Source organism: Muntiacus reevesi, chromosome 17 (genome assembly GCF_963930625.1).
Source record: "Muntiacus reevesi chromosome 17, mMunRee1.1, whole genome shotgun sequence".
NCBI classification, from domain to species: Eukaryota; Metazoa; Chordata; class Mammalia; order Artiodactyla; family Cervidae; genus Muntiacus; species Muntiacus reevesi.
Genome location: NC_089265.1, coordinates 42396678 through 42413874, shown reverse-complemented (window position 1 = coordinate 42413874; position 17197 = coordinate 42396678). Strand labels below are relative to the sequence as shown.

The 17197-nt window shown below is 41.3% G+C and overlaps 1 protein-coding gene and 1 long non-coding RNA gene across 4 annotated transcripts in view; one reads left to right on the top strand and one right to left on the bottom strand.

Annotated features, from left to right (window-relative positions):
- TJP2 (tight junction protein 2) overlaps positions 1-4453 on the bottom strand; it is a 124166-nt gene extending 119713 nt beyond the window's left edge. The window contains exon 1 of the mRNA XM_065908229.1: positions 4232-4453. The gene's annotated coding sequence lies outside the window, so the exon portion shown is untranslated. The remainder of the gene's footprint in view (positions 1-4231) is intronic.
- Positions 3256-17197, top strand: part of LOC136148601 (uncharacterized) — a 124318-nt gene continuing 110376 nt past the window's right edge. For all 3 annotated transcript variants that reach the window (XR_010659527.1, XR_010659525.1, XR_010659526.1), the window contains exon 1: positions 3256-3803. This is a non-coding gene — a long non-coding RNA (uncharacterized lncRNA). The remainder of the gene's footprint in view (positions 3804-17197) is intronic.

The window sequence follows — 17197 nt, the reverse complement described above, 5'->3', positions numbered from 1 at the left end:
CTAGAGAAACTGAAACTCTCACACATTGCTGATGGGATGGTAAATGGTGCAGTCACTTTGGAAAACAGTCTGGCAGTTCCTGAAAATGTTAAATATAGAATTAACATATGTTTTTCACTTGTAGGTACGGACCCCCCCAAAATGAAAACATATGTCCACATAAAAACATGAATGTTCAGAGCAGCATTATTTATAACAGGCAAAAAGTAGAAACAACACAAATGTCCATCAACAGACGAATGGATAAACAAAATGTGGTATACGCTTACAATAGAACATTATTTGGCAATAAAAAGAAAGCTTTGATACATGATGCAATGTAGATAAATTTTGAAAACATTATGCTAAATGAAAGAAGTCAGAAAACAAAACCACATATTGTATGATTCCATTTATATAGAATGTCCAGCATAGGCAAATCTATAGACAGAAAGTAGATTAGTGGTTATTTAGGTTGGGGGAGGCAGGAGATTAGAAGGGGTCAGCTAAGGGGTGGAAGGAGTAGTACTAGTTTTAGGGATATAAAAATGTTCTGAAATTGATTATGGTGATAGTTGCACAGCTCTGTGAATATACTCAATACCAATGAATTGTACACTTTATTGGTGAATTGTATGGTATATGAACTACATCTCAATAAAACTGTTTTTTAAAAAATGACCTAGAGGAGGACTTCCCTGGTGATTCAATGGTTAAGATGCTGTGCTTCCACTGCAGAGGGTGTGGGTTCAATCCCTGGCTTGGGGAACTAAGATCCCACAAGCTTCACAGCATGGCCAAAAAAACCAAAAAAACAAAAAACATGACCTTGAAGCTAGAAGAAAATTACAAACAAACTCAGTTAACTAAAAAGTGTTAGATACCCCAAATATGTGACTCCTTCTGTCTCTTTTGCACTGTAAATTTCTCCCAAATGAAGGTAAGAAATTTTTATTGTCATTTTACAGTTTACAAGCACTTTTATAAGTAAGGTCCTTTTGAGTCCTTACCAAATAATCTTAGAGAGAGACAACTGTCTCCCTAATTTTATATTTAGGGACAGAGTGGCTCCGAGTTTATGAGGCTTACTCCGGCTGTCAGCTGGTCAGAGTAAATACCAGTTCTTCTGCACCTGAATCCTGTGCCCTTCTTTCCACACTGTGTAGCATCTTGGGGTACTATGTAGAGACCATCTGGTTGATATGCAGAGGTAGCACTGCTGACTGGTCTCAAAAAGGAGATTGCTCATGATTTGATTTTCCTGGGAGCTGGACTAGTTATCCTAATGCCTAAAATGAAGCCAAGTATGATCTAACTAATCAGAGGCCTTGTAGTACCATTGAAAGAATCCTTTGCTGTTGATTTCTTTGCTCTTTTGGAATTTATTTCAGTTTGGGCTCACCTTTTTATTTGTTTCAAAGTCTAGAAAGTGTAGTATTAAATCTTCCCAATATCTCTGATCACTTATGTATTCTGAACCACATTCTTGATCTATAACAGTGTCTTTGTTAGATCATGAATGAAACCATTTTTACTAGTTTGCTAATTCACATTTCTGTTCTCAATGAAAAGCATGTCCTCAAATCACAACCTGGACCATTTTAAGCAGATGCAAGAGGATGACATTCATTATTACAAAGCGTCTCTATAAATTATGAGTTTGGGATTAACAGATATATACTACTGTATACAAAATAAACAAAAAGGACCTACTGTATAGCACAGTGAACTATATTCAATATCTTGCAATAACCTATAATAGAAAAAAAATCAGAAAAAGAATATATGTAACTGAATCACTTTGCTATATACCTGAAACTAATAAACATTGTAAATCAACTATATTTCAATTAAAACAACAACAAAGTTTTCCCAAATTATATACAAACATTTTTAGAACCAGAAACAATGTCCTTGGACCATTAGACTCACTTAACATTAAAGCAGAATTCAAATAGTTTGGGGTCTTTTAGAAAATCATTTCAAATCTCTCTGAAGTCTTGCTGTGATCTCCTGCTATATATACCCCAAGCAACAATACTTTTTCTTAAGGTTTATTCCAACTACTTTCAAAAATGAGTTTGAGTCACTACTAAAAAACAAAAAAACTAAGCCCAATATAAACAGGACACCCAAAATAAAGCCAGTTAAATGAAGTGCTCCAGTCACACCAAAAAGGAAGGCCTCATAGGTTCAGGTTGTCTCCCTCCAAAGAAAGTACATGCATTTTAAAAACCTGGAGTTTCGGTGCCAAGTCCATCAGGTCAGCAACCCAGGAATTTCCAAATGTTTATCCATATTCTGTAAACATGATTTTACTTTTACTCTACATTGCTATTCAACCTTCTCTGTGCCCTACAGAAAATGTCATTAACAGTAGCCAGAAGCTCAGGGGCTGGGAAGAGGGGGGTAATATTACAGAAACTCTGTAATAAGTACAGAGTTTCTGTTTGGGACAAGGAAAAAGTTCTGGAAAAAGAGAGCAGTGATGGTTGCACAACATGGTGACAGTGGTTAATGCCACTGAATTGTCCTCTTAAAAACAGTTAGGAATTTCCTGGTGGTGGGTGAGGATTCTGGGCTTTCATCGCCTGGGGCCTGGGTTCAATCCTGGTCAGGGAACTAAGAACCAGGAAGTCACACAGTGTGGTGAAAAAAAAAAAGAAGAAAAAAAATTATTAAAATGACAAATTTTATGTTGTATTTTATCACAATAATAATAAAAGTATCTAGAAACAAAAAACACACAGCTAGTGTACTAACCACATGTCCAAATCTTGCTTAAGGGGCCTAGCTCCCTGGGGTGGAGGGGCTGTGCCCATAAAGCTGTTAAGTGTGTTTGTCCTGGTCTGGGAAAATGAAGATTCGAAAATAGGACAGGATGGAAATGTAGGGAAATATACTGTAATTAATTCTTTAAACTGGACAAAAAAACTTCAGCCCAACAAATCTTCTGCCAGTGTTTCTCAAGCGATAATACTCAAATCATCCCCTGAGGACCTTGATTGAGCAGGCCAGGTAGCTCTGAAATCCCATATTTCAACATGCCCCCAGCTGGTGCTGGACCGTGGACGACACTCACAGCAGCAAGGCCCCAGGGCGGTTGAAGTAACGCAGCCAGCCTATTAACCCAACCGCTCTAGAGCCACGGTCCTCTCACCGGGAAACGCGGAGGGTTGTTCACAACCTTCGTAAAAACGCGCTGAGAAACCAGATGGAAGGTCTCACTGCACCCAGCGCACGAAGAAACCGCACCCACCCCCGGGACTGGAAAACAGCCGCAGGCGATCGGGAGAGCTGCCCGAGAGGTAGTTTCGCAGAAAGCCCTCAAGCCGACTTCAGAACAGTCTTGAAAACACCCTGCTCAACCTCGAAGAATGCCTGGAATTCAGTGGCCTTTCTCCAACACAAAGATGTCCAACTCAATTTTGACCGAGCTCCCTATAGAAGAACTTTGCGATGTAGCCCTGGAAGACTGACAACGCCCAGCACGTAGACGAACTCGGCCCCTCCCTTACAAATGGGTCAGAAAGTGGGAAAAAACAATTCTCCAAAATTCTGCGGAGGTGGGAGCTCGGGGCTCCCGGGCTGCGCAGGCTGACGAGCATCTCCGGGCTCCCGGGTGTGAGGCGGGGATCCCGCAGGCAGCCCCCACCTGCGCTCAACCAGCCGGCGCCTCCCGCGGCCGGCGTAAAGCCGCCTCCGGACGCTGCGAAGGTTGACCGCTGCAACACAAACTCAGAGGCCCTTTTAATCTGGTTAAAGAGAAGCTCAACAGAAAGTGAAACATTGCCCGTCCCTTGGAGGCGAGAACTCCAGGCCAGGTAGGAGAAAGAAAGAGGGTCGCAGGCACCTGTAGCCGCCCCGCTCCTAGACGATTCCGCAGGAGAACCCTGTGACTGTCATCCCCTGGAGGGAGCGGGGAGGCAAAAGTCAGTTAAGCATCCCCAGAAAGGGGAGAAAAAAGTTACTGTCCAAGAAAGTATACCCCGAATCTACAGCGACGTGGGGTGACCTCAGCTCGCGTTTACTCGCGCTCCCCACCCTCCTCCGCCCGCACGATGAGTCCAGAGAGCACCCCCCAGCACCCCGCACAGCCCTCCCGAGCCGAAGTCGAGACCGAGCAAGGTGTCCCGGCGCTGCCGGAGCGCGGCTGCGGCGCTGGGGGCGGCTCTCCCAGCCCCGCGGAGGGCCGTGCCGGGACGCCCGCGGGCGCTCGCTGGTCCGGAGGGAGAGGGAGGAGGGTACTCGCCTGCAAGCTGGTGGCGGCCGAAGTTGGCGCAGTCGGGGTCGGGCTCAGGGTGAAGGCGGCTCTGGGCGCCTCCGACACGACGCCGACAGCTGGGCCGATGTCCCCTGCGCTCCCAGCGCGTCGCCGGCGGCGCCTGGCGGAGCCGGAGTACTGGAGGCGGCCCGGGGAATGGGCGGGTGCGAGTGGCCTCGGCCGCCGCTCCCGTGTGTTATTGTGACTCAAGCTATTTCCTGTTTGGAGGTTTGGGAGAAAGAAAAAAAAAAAAAAAATTCAGGGTGGGGGCAGGGGGGTTGGGGCGGCGGCCCGGAGGGGACTCGGGTGGCCAGAGGCTGTTGCCTGCCTCCTTCGAGCCCCCAAGGGTGCCAGGCGTGCCAGCCGGGGGAGGGAAACGCAGGTTCTTGCAGCTTTACTTTGGGGTGTCTGGAAGGACCGAGGCGGGGGAGGTTCGCGCACGCCCCCCAGCGGTGGGGTAGGGGCTACGGCCGCAGGGGCTGCCCGCCTGGTCACTCCAGCCCGCGCGCTCACTGGTCTGGCCTTTTTCTTCTCTGCAAAACTACCGCTGAGCTTTCTTCCCGCCCAAGGGCGAGTGGAATTCGCTGTGCTGCTTTCTTTAGTCTTGACCTGGTCGGCTTTTCGATCCTCTCCATGGGTGTGGGCAAGGAACTGGTCAGCGTCTCTACTTTTTCAAAAACCAGCGGACGATGGTTGGGGGCCATTGTGGGTGTTCGATTGGCAACTTTTGCTGGAGGCTGCGCCGGGGTGTTTTTGTTGGGAGGGGGATGGGAAAACAGGTTAATTATTTTGATGGAAAGTTAACTTTTATGATTAGTTTCCGTTCCCCTCCTCCACCAACCTCACCCTTAGCCGGGATCACTGGGTCTGAGGCCCCAATCCGGAAATACCGGTTCCTCCCGCTGGGACAATAGGTGAGGGCGGGAGCGTTAACCGAGAGCTCGCTTAGTCTCCACTGGAATCCCTGCTCAGATGGAAAGGCAGAATCCTAGTGCCCAAGCCTGCAACTGGCTAGCAGGTGCGTCTTCATTTAGTCTTGTTAAAGGTCCTGCGATGGTTTGGGGGACTTGTTTAATGGGTGAAGAGTTTCAATTTGGAACTCTGAAAAATGTTGGTTGCACAACTTAATGGTTTAAATGGTCAATTTTTAATGTGTATTTTACCACCAAAAAAAAAAAAAAATTCATGGTAAGATCATACCTTCATTCAGTCAAGACAGATTTGCTTCTGATTGGCAAGCTCCCCTTCCCTCCTCCCTTACACTAACCTTTGCCAGAAGTAATGGAATAAGTAGAACTCAACTTCATTTAGCTTAGACTGTGTATGTGTGTGTGCGCGCGCTCAGTCCTGTCTGACTTTAAGACCCCATTTTCTCTAGCTGGCCAAGGCTCCTCTGTCCATGAGGATTCTCCAGACAAGAATACTGGAGTGGGTTGCCACGCACTCCTCCAGAGGATCTTCCCAATTTAGGGATGGAACCCAGGTCTCCCGCATTGCTGGCGGATTCTTTACCCTTTAGACTTTGGGGAGTACCTATCAACAAGTTATTCCAAGAAGTGAGTAGATTGCATCTACAGGACAGTACAGTTTTTAAAAAGATGAACAGTAGTTTGTCAGGAACATAGTGCTGGCAAGATGAATAATGGTGAATATGGTGTCTTGCTGTTAATCTGAGAAAGCAGGAACACATACATTTGTGTATTTTCTAAGTGGAAAGATAAATTATTAAATTTGGGAGAGATGGAGCGAGTTGGAAAGTAAAGAATAGACGCTAAACTTCTCTGACTCTATCTTGTTTTGTAGATTTGACTGGGATGCCGTAAATTTTTATGATTATGAAAAATTAAACATTTTAAAAGCAAAATGCAGCAAAAGGAACACAGGTATCAAGTTGGTGGTTTACCCATATAAAGGGAAATTATATCAGGTAACTTTCACAATTGTTTGGTTCTATATGCCTTAGGAATATACCTTGAGGATAAAGAGAATGCTAAAAAACAAAACATAAACTGCTTTTTAGTAATCATAATGTTAGTAATAATTTATGTTAATGTTCTTACAAATCTTTTAATATAAAAGATAAATATAAGATCAAAGCTAAGCAATATTAAATTTGAACTGAAATTGTCATTTAGAACTTATACTTTTCTTAAATTTTTTTCCCAAGGTCTGTTGTTCAAAATGTTCACTGAATAGTGACCAATCTGGCAGGATTAAGCACTCTTAGATTCCAGATTGTGGTCTCTAAATACCATTTTTCTTTGAAAGGAACTAGACCTATTTGGAGAAGTGACTTATTTTAGATTAAAGGCAAAAAGTACCCCAAATAAGACTGGGAGTATCTTATCAATTCAGAAAGCAAGGAAGCTATCAAAAACGAATAGATTCACATGAAATCAAATAAGAAGTCAACTTATAGAAGCACCCACTGGCCAAAGTGGGATAAATTTGAGCATTAATAACAAAAATGACTGCAATGAATTGAGACATATCAAATATATATAAATATATATATATGAGAGTCATAAGAATACTTTTTTAAAAACCCAAAAAGCCCTAATTGGTTGGTTACCTTGCAGATTCAGTGGAACTAATTCATTATTTTGAGAGCTGGTAAATTGTAAGAGAGAATTACATATTTTATCTGCCTCTTTTGGACTGTATCTAACACTTTATATGTACCATTTTAGATATTATATCTCTCACTTGTCTCTTATTCTAGCCACTGCTGTAGTAACAAATTCTAGGTGGACTCTTTCCAGCTTCATGCAGGAACAACCCAAATGACCTCATCTCCTACCTCCCACTCCAGCGATTTCCTGTTAATACTAGTGTGAGAATCCATGAAAACGATCTTGTTGTCTATACATACAGCACCCTGAGGGGTGGGTGAGTTAGCTTTTCATGATCTGACTGTGGACCAGTGAGGGGATAGAAGCTGATAACTAAGTATTCCCTCCTTTTCTGCCAGGATGAACTATTCTGAGGCTCAGTTCATATCACTTCTCAGAAATCAAGTAACAATGAATCACTTAATCAGATGTTTGAAGCCGCAAGACTATGGGATGAGGCTCCCTTGAACTGACTGTCTCAGGTTCCCCCACCACTAGCTTTCCCTAGAACCATGCTTCCTGTGGGGCTTCCCAGGTGGCTCAGATGGTAAAGAATCTGCCTGCAATGCAGGAGTCCTAGGTTCGACACCTGGGTTCGATCCCTGGATTGGAAAGTTTGCCTGGAGAATTCTCACCTGGAGAATTCCATGGGCTGAGGAGTTTAGCAGGTTACAGTCCCTGGGTTCACAAACAGTCAAACACACTGAGCGACTAATACACAAACAGCCCATGTCTCGAGAACTCTGCTTCCTGGGAAACCCAAGTATGAGCTGTACACACTGTATCTCAGGATAACTAAATAATTGATGAGGAAATTATTCTAGCAAATGAAATGACAAAATTTGAATATCAGCATTTTCTATAACTCTAATAAAAATGTATCAAGGCAATGGTCATCAACAGCTACTAATATAGAAAAGATCACTAGACATTATATGCAATTGCTGCAAAAATACTGCAAATGTCACATTTTTGCCAAAAAAGAGCAAACCTGAATCTGATCAAGCTTCTAAACTGAACTACCAGTTTAGAATTCCTCTATTGGAATAGAGGAATGTGTTAACACTACTAGGGGCATGTGAAGAAAATCCCATCCTGTATGTGAGAAACTCTAAAAGACAAATGACCCAGTTTCCTCAAAAAGTAGCAGGCACTAAAAATGATGGGGGAAGAAACATAGATTAAAAGACTTAAGTGGTGTCAGTGAAATACAACATGTATTTCTTGTTTGGTTTCTGATTCAAAGTGAGGAGATATTTGGGGAAACTCGGTAACCCCTAAGGTAGAAAAATTTTAGGAAATGTTTTTAAATATTTTAATCACATGCACTAATTTAGTATGTGGGGTTGGTTGTTGCCACTACCTGTGTTGGGGTGGTGTGTTTGTTATATATATATATTTAATTTCAGAGAACATTTCAGGTAGGAAGAAAGGGACTCTGACTGGCACAGTTGGTTTTTGACATTTTCTATTTTTCCCATCCATTCTTTTCATTTTGGGTACAGACTCTATATGTGCCTTTGTGCTTTCCTGCAAACAGCATTTTCAGTAACATAATTATTTCCATTTTGAACACTTAACATTGCAAAATCTGCTCTTAGAAATAAAGAGACACTTCCATGGGCCATAGGGACAGTACTGTGAAAAATGGGACAAGAACTCTGGGTTCTGACTCAGCTCAGCAGAAGTTCTCTTCCTGCCACTGGCGCTAAGTCAGTTCCATAAGAAACCGTCTTGCCTTCCCGGGAGACAAAGCCCTATTCTGTGCCTCTTGTGACAGGGAGTACTTGTGTTCTGAGGTTCTGAAATCAATACTGTGCTTCACCTGCAAGCTGGATAAATAGGATGGGGGAAGAGTCGAATCTCAGCCTAAATGGGGCACTTGCCTTGGTGAGACAGGTGTTTCCTGTAACAGGCAATAGGTCTATCACTGAGCCCCCGAAAGGGCCTTGTTTCTAGTTTTGACTTCGATACTTGCTGGCTATGTGATTCTGAGTTTTGCATGTTTTGTAGTTTCATTGAGAAATAATTGTCATAGATCCCTGTATAAGCTTAAGGCATACAGCATGATAGTTTTATTTACACATACTGGGAAATGATTACTACAACAGGTAATAGGCATCATCAGCTAATAGGCATCATCTCATAACAAAAGGAAAAGGGTTGAAAAAATGTTCTCCTTGTGATGAGAACTCTTAGGATTTACCCTTTTAACAACTTTTCTGTATATTGTACGGTAGTTAGCATGTTGTATGTTATATCCCTAGTATTTATCCTGTAATATAATTGGAAGTTTACCTTTTGACCATCTTCCTCCAATTTCTCCTCCTTCCCTCCTCCCCCACAACAGAAGTTTATATTTAACTTCCCTGACTCTCAACTTCTGTCTTTTTACTCTTTGACCCGGCAACTCCATTTTTAAATATCTAGGTATCTACCCATCCCCCACATATGCTTGCACACATATCGAAAGAAATACATTTAAGAATGCTTATTCCTGTGTATTAGACTGGCTAAAAATTAAAATTAAATGCCACTAAAGGAATGGCTAGATGAACAGTACATTTGGATGATGTACTAAATGTAGTTTGGTGCCTTTCAAGGTATTTTTTTGTATGAACTATTCAGAGATTTGCATGTCCAAAATGAGTATTCAATTAATTAAAGTTATAAATTTAAAACCCTAGTTCTTCTTTAGGCTTTAACTTTACACATTTTGTTACTCTGTTTTGTAAGTCTGGTTTTTATTTTCACTTAAAAAATTTTATGTTATATTTGATACATACAAAATCATGTAAGTGACATCTATATAAACTTGGGAGCATATAATAAAATGAATACATGAATCTACCACATTATTAATCAATAGAACATTACCGATGCTTTTGATGATGCCACAGGCTTACAAATCCTAACCCCATCCCCCAACCATTTCAAGGTAATCACTATCCTAAATTATGCATTCGTTTAAAAAGTTGCTTTTTTTTTTTTTTAACCAAGACATGTACGTATTCCTAAACAATATATTGTTTGGATTTGCTAGTTTTTGAGCTTTATAAGAATAGAGTCACACTCTATGAGGTCTTCTGCAACCAGTTCTTTTTCACTACAAATTATATTTCTAAGATTTATTCAGATTGCTTAGTATAGCTATATTACATCCAATTTTATTCCTGTATAATATTCCATTTCTCTATTTAATTTTAAGTTTTTCTTTGTATAAAAAGATACCCATGGTGGGGAGTGGGAGGAATTGGTAGATTGAGATTGACATTATCTATGCTATTGATACTATGGATGGGATAGATAAATAATGAGAACCTATTGTACAGCACAGAGAATTTTACTCGATGCTGTGTGGTGACATAAATGGGAAGGAAATGCAAAAAAAGAGGAGATGTATGTATGTCTGTTTCATTTTGCTGTACAGTGAAAATTAGCACAACGTTATAAAGCACCTATACTCCAATAAAAATTTTTTTAAAAGATGCCTACTCTCTAGGCAGATGATTACTCTCTTAGTGAACTTAAAGGGAAAGATTTCGAGACCATCACAAGATCAGAATTTGTAGACAGGAAGAGTGATTCTTCTTTCTACATATCAAGAAAATGCATATATCATCCCATGTCTTTGGGGGTTTTGTCTAGTATATCTGAAGACACATAGCTCCCAGAAAAATGTGTCTGGGTGGAACTCACTAAATGTTGTTTACACTTATGCTAATCACTCCCTAATTCCAAGAAGGGGTAGCCTTCTAGCCCACATCCCTAGATTACTAATTCTTCCTTTTACTCATGGAAATCTACACTTACATGCACTTTTGAGAAAATTTTATATTTCTTTGGCTCTTATAATTTGTAACTGTCTTTTCTTCATAATTCTTAAGACCTTGGGACTTCATGAATCCTGCTTCTTTTCATATACCTCTCAACTTAGAGCCACATAACTCCAGCGGATATTAAAACAACAGCCAATGAAAGTGGTAACAGTTTTTGAATCTAGTGAAATGTTATGTGTGTGTTGCCTGTGGTTTCCACTATTTTGTATGTTTGAAATGTTTCCTGTATAAAAATTAAGGGAGGGGGATTGAATTGGATTCTGATGTCTTTCTTGACTGTCTGATTTCGGGGTCACAACTCTTTTAGCTATTTCTGCTGACCGCCTCTGGGATGTTTTCCATCAGTTAAGTTAAAAGCAGTAAGCTAATCTGTATGAACCAACATAGAAAGTTCTTCAAGATATGTTGCTTAAAAAAAAAGGCAAGTCGAAGAACAATACATATGGTATGAAACTGTTTATGCAATACATACATGCGTATCTATCTGCAAATGAGTAGAAAAAGGACTGGAAGAATGCTTGCATCTTGGCCACAGTGGTTAACTGGAAAAATGAGTGGGAGATGCTGTGATTTAGGGGGAGACAGGAAGCTAGATCTGTACTTTTGGGGTACTGTTTTGAATTTAATTAAAAGCAAAAGTAAAGTGAATGCATGGGGTGGACTAAAAGGCCTGCCGGGTGTCTCCCAGCTGACACTTGCAGTGGCCTTAGAGTCATGGAGCACAGCTGTCTTAAAGGGGACTTGGGAGGTCGTGGTAATGGGATGCCCTCTGAACATTGAATGGGACCAGTTGCGGTTCTAGAACAAGCCATGATTGCATGGCTCAAGGGACTGCTAAGTGCTCTTTCAACACTCTTGACCGTCCTCATCCCAGCAACACCTGAAAGTAGGATTGCTCCAGAGCCAAGTACCTCCTCCATGGGGTCATAGTAGGCAGCAGCCCCGCCTTCTTCCTGGGCAAAGGCAGATATGGGGCAGGTAAACACCCCACATGTAGCTACCAGTCACAGTATTCAGAAGAAAAGCAAGAGCCATGCTTAGCGACCACTGGGCTGAAGAGTACTTTGATCTCCTTTAACACCCTTCATAGTCCACTATACTTTAGAATGATACCTTAAGTCATTTAATTTATAATTCTGTTTAGAGCCAGGAGTTACCTCTAGATTCACTGTTCCTATGGCCAGAGCCTAGGAAGTTTTTCTAAGAAAATATCAGTTCAAATACCTGACACATTGCCTGCTTTAGAACATTTAACAATGTTAATTATTTGGACTTTGACAAATAGCTCATAAAAGTACAGTACTTTGTCTTGATTACTTGTTAGTCCAGAGATCTCTGTAGTTTTAGTTAAGCCTCTGGTCTATATTAATTTTAAATATGCATGAAAAACATACTTTCCTTGGGAATGGAATTTCCAGGGAGATAGAAATATATAGAGATAGGGATAAATTCACTGAACAACTTAGTAGGAAAATAAGGATGTATTATAGTGTCTCGTATAAAAATCATCTTTCTCATTATGATGCTCAAAAAAGCTACACAATAAAATAATAGTTTTGTGATAATTACAACTGATATTTACATGTATAGCTCAATCATAGAAGCTAGAGGCTGAGATACAGTTGAATTGCACTTGTGCTTATTATGCATCAGATAATAAAAAAGACATGACCAAAATTATTTTAATGAGTATTTCTTTGGCATAGAATGCCTGTGACACTAAACTAAGGTTATATAAGCATGTTAATTGATTGAGGGATTCTTGTGCTTAAGTGAATAGCCACAACAAAAACCAGGGCAGGTGAGAGTGTGGTGACACTGCTGCCTTGCTACTGCCTTTGTAAACTGCTCTCTTTTAAAAAGTATTTCCAGAAAATGCATATAAAGACTTGTTAAAAAAATCATTGCCCCTGTGATTTTACCCTGGGCACAGATTCTTCTATCTTAAGCCAGTAGTACAAATGCAGAGACAACTACATGCATAAAACTTTTCATCAACATATTTTTCATAAGAGCAAGAAAGTGAAAACAGTATAAGTAGCCAATAATTATGAGAAGGTAAATTGAGGCGTGTCCACTAAAAGGAACACTATGTGGGCATATGTATATTAAGTATGAAGAGTATTTAGAAATAGTTTTCCAGCCAACAAATATTTATTGAGTCAGCTTTACTATTACCACACTAAGCACAAGTGATACAATGATGAACAAAAACATGGAGAAAGTTTTGTCCTCATGGAGCTCGTGGATAACACAATATAATTTTCAGTGTAAATGACCGACTATAAAATTCACATGCTATGATTACCCCAATGCAGAAATGAAAAACCAAAATGCAAACTTTGTGGGATTTTGATAGCACATATGATTTCCCTCCTCTGCATCATTTTAGAGAATGTATTTTTTTTTTTTGTTTCAAATAATATGAGATATAAAGAAAGATCAAGAAATATTGTTGTTAGCTGAAAAAACCAGAATAATAAATAATGCAGATAGAATAGCTGCAGCTCTGTGTGCAGATGGACAGGGATTGAAAACAATTGTTCAAATAGGAAAAGTATCAGGAAAAGCAATAGGATCTGAGCTAACTCATTTTTCTTTTTAACAAGTGCGTGTTAATGCTGCTGCTTCAGGTCTTGTAACAATGTGTGCTTTAAAAAGAGGCTTGGAGGAGCATTTCCCCTGTCAGTCCAAGAACTAGAGAAAGGCACTTGGTACATGAAAAAGAGCATTGGGCATTTGAGTCCCACAGACCTAGACGTACATCCCAGGTCACTTTCCAATTGAGTGACCAAGATTAGCTCACTGTATTTACTTGAACCTATTTTCTCTTTTAAAAATAAGTCTAGGGACCTCCCTGGTGATCCATTGGTTAAGACTCCATGCACCCAATGCAGAGGGCTCAGGTTCAGTCCCTGGTCAGGGAACTAGATCCCCCATGCTACAAGAGTTTGCATGGTGCAACTAAAGATCCCTTGTGCTGCACTAAGACCTGGCACAGTCAAATAAATAATTTTTTAAAGCTAATATTTGGCGGCTGTGTGATGGAATTCCAGTTGAGCGATTTCAAATCCTAAAAGACGATGCTGTGAAAGTGCTGTACTCAACATGCCAACAAATTTGGAAAACTCAGCAATGGCCACAGGACTGGAAAAGGTCAGCTTTCATTCCAATCCCAAAGAAAGGCAATGCCAAAGAATGCTCAAACTACCACACAATTGCACTCATCTCACATGCTAGTAAAGTAATTCTCAAAATTCTCCAAGTCAGGCTTCAACAATACATGATTCGTGAACTTCCAGATGTTCAAACTGGATTTAGAAAAGGCAGAGGAACCAGAGATCAAATTGCCAACATCCTTTGGATCATTGAAAAACCAAGAGAGTTCCAGAAAAACATCTATTTCTGCTTTATTGACTATGCCAAGGCCTTTGACTGTATGGATCACCACAAACTGTGGAAAATTCTTCAAAAGATGGGAATACCAGACCACTTGACCTGCCTCTTGAGAAATCTGTATGCAGGTCAGGAAGCAACAGTTAGAACTGGACATAGAACAACAGACTGGTTCCAAATAGGAAAAGCAGTACGTCAAGGCTGTATATTGTCACCCTGCTTATTTAACTTATATGCAGAGTACATCATACAAAATGCTGGGCTGGATGAAGCACAAACTGGAATCAAGATTGCTGGGAGAAATATCAGTAACCTCAGATATGCAGATGACACCACCCTTATGGGAGAAAGTGAAGAAGAACTAAAGAGTCTCTTTAATGAAAGTGAAAGAGGAGAGTGAAAAAGTTGGCTTAAAGCTCAACATTCAAAAAATGAGGATCATGGCATCCAGTCCCATCACTTCATGGCAAACAGATGGGAAACAATGGAAACAGTGATAGACTTTATTTTGGGGGGCTCCAAAATCACTGCAGATGATGACAGCAGCCATAAAGTTAAAAGACACTTACTCCTTGGAAGAAAAGTTATGACCAACCTAGACAGCATATTAAAAAGGAGAGACATTACTTTGCTAACAAAGGTGCGTCTCGTCAAGGCTATGGATTTTCCAGTAGTCATGGATGGGTATGAGAGTTGGACTATGAAGAACTGAGTACCAAAGAATTGATGCTTTTGAACTGTGGTGGTGGAGAAGACTCTTGAGAGCCCCTTGGACTGCAAGGAGATCCAACCAGTCCATCCTGAAGGAAATCACCCCTGAATATTCATTGGAAGGACTGATGCAGAAGCTGACGCTCCAATACTTTGGCCACTTGATGTGAAGAACTGACTCATTAGAAAAGACCCTGATGCTGGGAAAGATTGAAGGCAGGAGGAGAAGGGAAGGACAGAGGATGAGATGGTTGGATGGCATCACCAACTCAGTGGACATGAGTCTGAGTAAACTCCGGAAGTTGGTGATAGACAGGGAGGCCTGGCGTGCTACGGTCCATGGGGTCGTAAAGAGTTGGACATGGCTGAGCAACTGAACTGAACTGAAGGCTAATATTACCTGCTTCATATAGTTGTCAGTGTTAGAATTTATATATCTACATGAGAGTGAAATTTACTGTCATGTCTGACTCTTGGCGATCCCATGGACTGTATACAGTCCATGGAATTCTCCAGGCCAGAATAGTGGGAAGCCATTCACTTTTCCAGGGGATCTTCCCAGCCCAGGGGTTGAATCTGGGTCTCCTGCATTGCAGATGGATTCTTTACCAGTTGAGCTACCAGGGAAGCCCATATATCTACACAGGCAGAGAGAAAACTAGACTATTGTACCAGAATTACAATTGGCTATAGATGACAGAATCTCAACTACAGTAGCCAAACAAGATAGACCTTGATTTTATTCCACATCACAAAATATCTGGAGGCAGATTGTTCAGTATTTGTTTTTGCTTTGTATAGCATTCTAAGATTAAAGCAGGGGAAAGAGAAACCACCACCAATACAGGGGACAAGGTTTTCCATTCTTTCTGCTATGCCATCTCCATGTGGTTTTGATCCTCATGGGTCCAAGAGGGCTCCCCCACCGTTAGGCATCTCGTGTATAGTATGAGCAAGAGCCTGCTCAAGCTGTCTGCCCATGAGCTTCCCTGTAGGCATCTCTGCTTACATTGGCCAAACAGGTCCTAAGGCTATTCTTGGACTTCCCAGGTGACTCAGCGGTAAAGAATCCGCCTGCCAATGCAGGAGACAGGGGTTTGATCCCTGGGTGGGGAAGATCCCCTGGAGAAGGAAATGGCAACCCACTCCAGTATTCTTCCTTGGAAAATCCTGTGGACAGAAGTGCCTGGCAGGCTACAGTCCAAGGAATTGCAAAGAGTCAGACACGACTGAGCGACTAAACAACAAGGCTACTCTTAGCTCCACACTCATACCCACACTCACACACTCTAGCCTCTAAACTCTTTGCAGATACAGCTTATACTTGGTACAGTGACACCTAATACATGCTCAGTAAATAATGTGTTGTGTTGAAAAATTTTCTCCTCATTAAGGTATGATTTTCTATATGGATAGTAAATCAGAAGTAAAATATTAATTTCTTGACCTGATATGAGTAAGGCTTCTGTCAAGAAAGTTCTATATGTTCCTTAACTAGGAAATACCCACAGTAAGGAAAAAGGAAAAAGCTACTCACCTGGCTCCCAAGCCATCCCGTGACCCACATTGTCCAGGTTGCTTTGCTTCGGGCTAGTTAATCCGAAACCCAGGAGACAGAAACCAGAGGCTTTCCAGTGTGTGGCCTGTTGAGAGAGCATGGTACATGAGCCCACCTAGGAATGGAGCAGCCACAGGTGCCACGTGAAACTTCCAGGAGAAGAAATATGTCCTGAGTGCAGGTCTGGCAACTGTTAGCCATGTCTGTGAGAAAGTGTATTGAGAACTGAAGAGTGACTAAAATGAGGAGCTGACTTAATTATCCTTACCTATGGTTCCTAAGGCAACAAGGCAACACCCCCCCTTAGGATCTTAGGTAATAAGATCCTTTCAAAACACACTTGGGACATATCGGTTGTCTGTGGCCTGCACCTGCCTAGCTGGATATGATCCATTGGTTTCTGCCTTCTGGTGGCCTGAAAAAAGTACTCTGCAAATGTCTATCAGTTCTTGTGTATTTTCAGATCCTACTAATATATACTAATTAACCCCCAACAAAGGACCTTCTGATACAGTCACATCCACTGTGTGTACAAGGATGTGGTGTTGAGTAATTCCTTTTTGCCCAGACCCAGATTCTTGGTTCATAGCACCCTAACTACTCATTAGATTGGTTCAAGCAATTGCTTGCTTTTTGGAATTGCACAGAGAAAAGTTAGGGTATTAATAAATCCACAACCCCTTAGCCACAATTCTGAAATTTCAGAGTTTTATCTCTGAAATCACAAGTTTGGTGCTCAAGTTCATTTGGCAGCAAAATCTGACCTCAACTGATAAGATAAGTCAATTCATGATCCTTATTTATTCTACTTGGTACAAATAATCATATGTTTCACTGG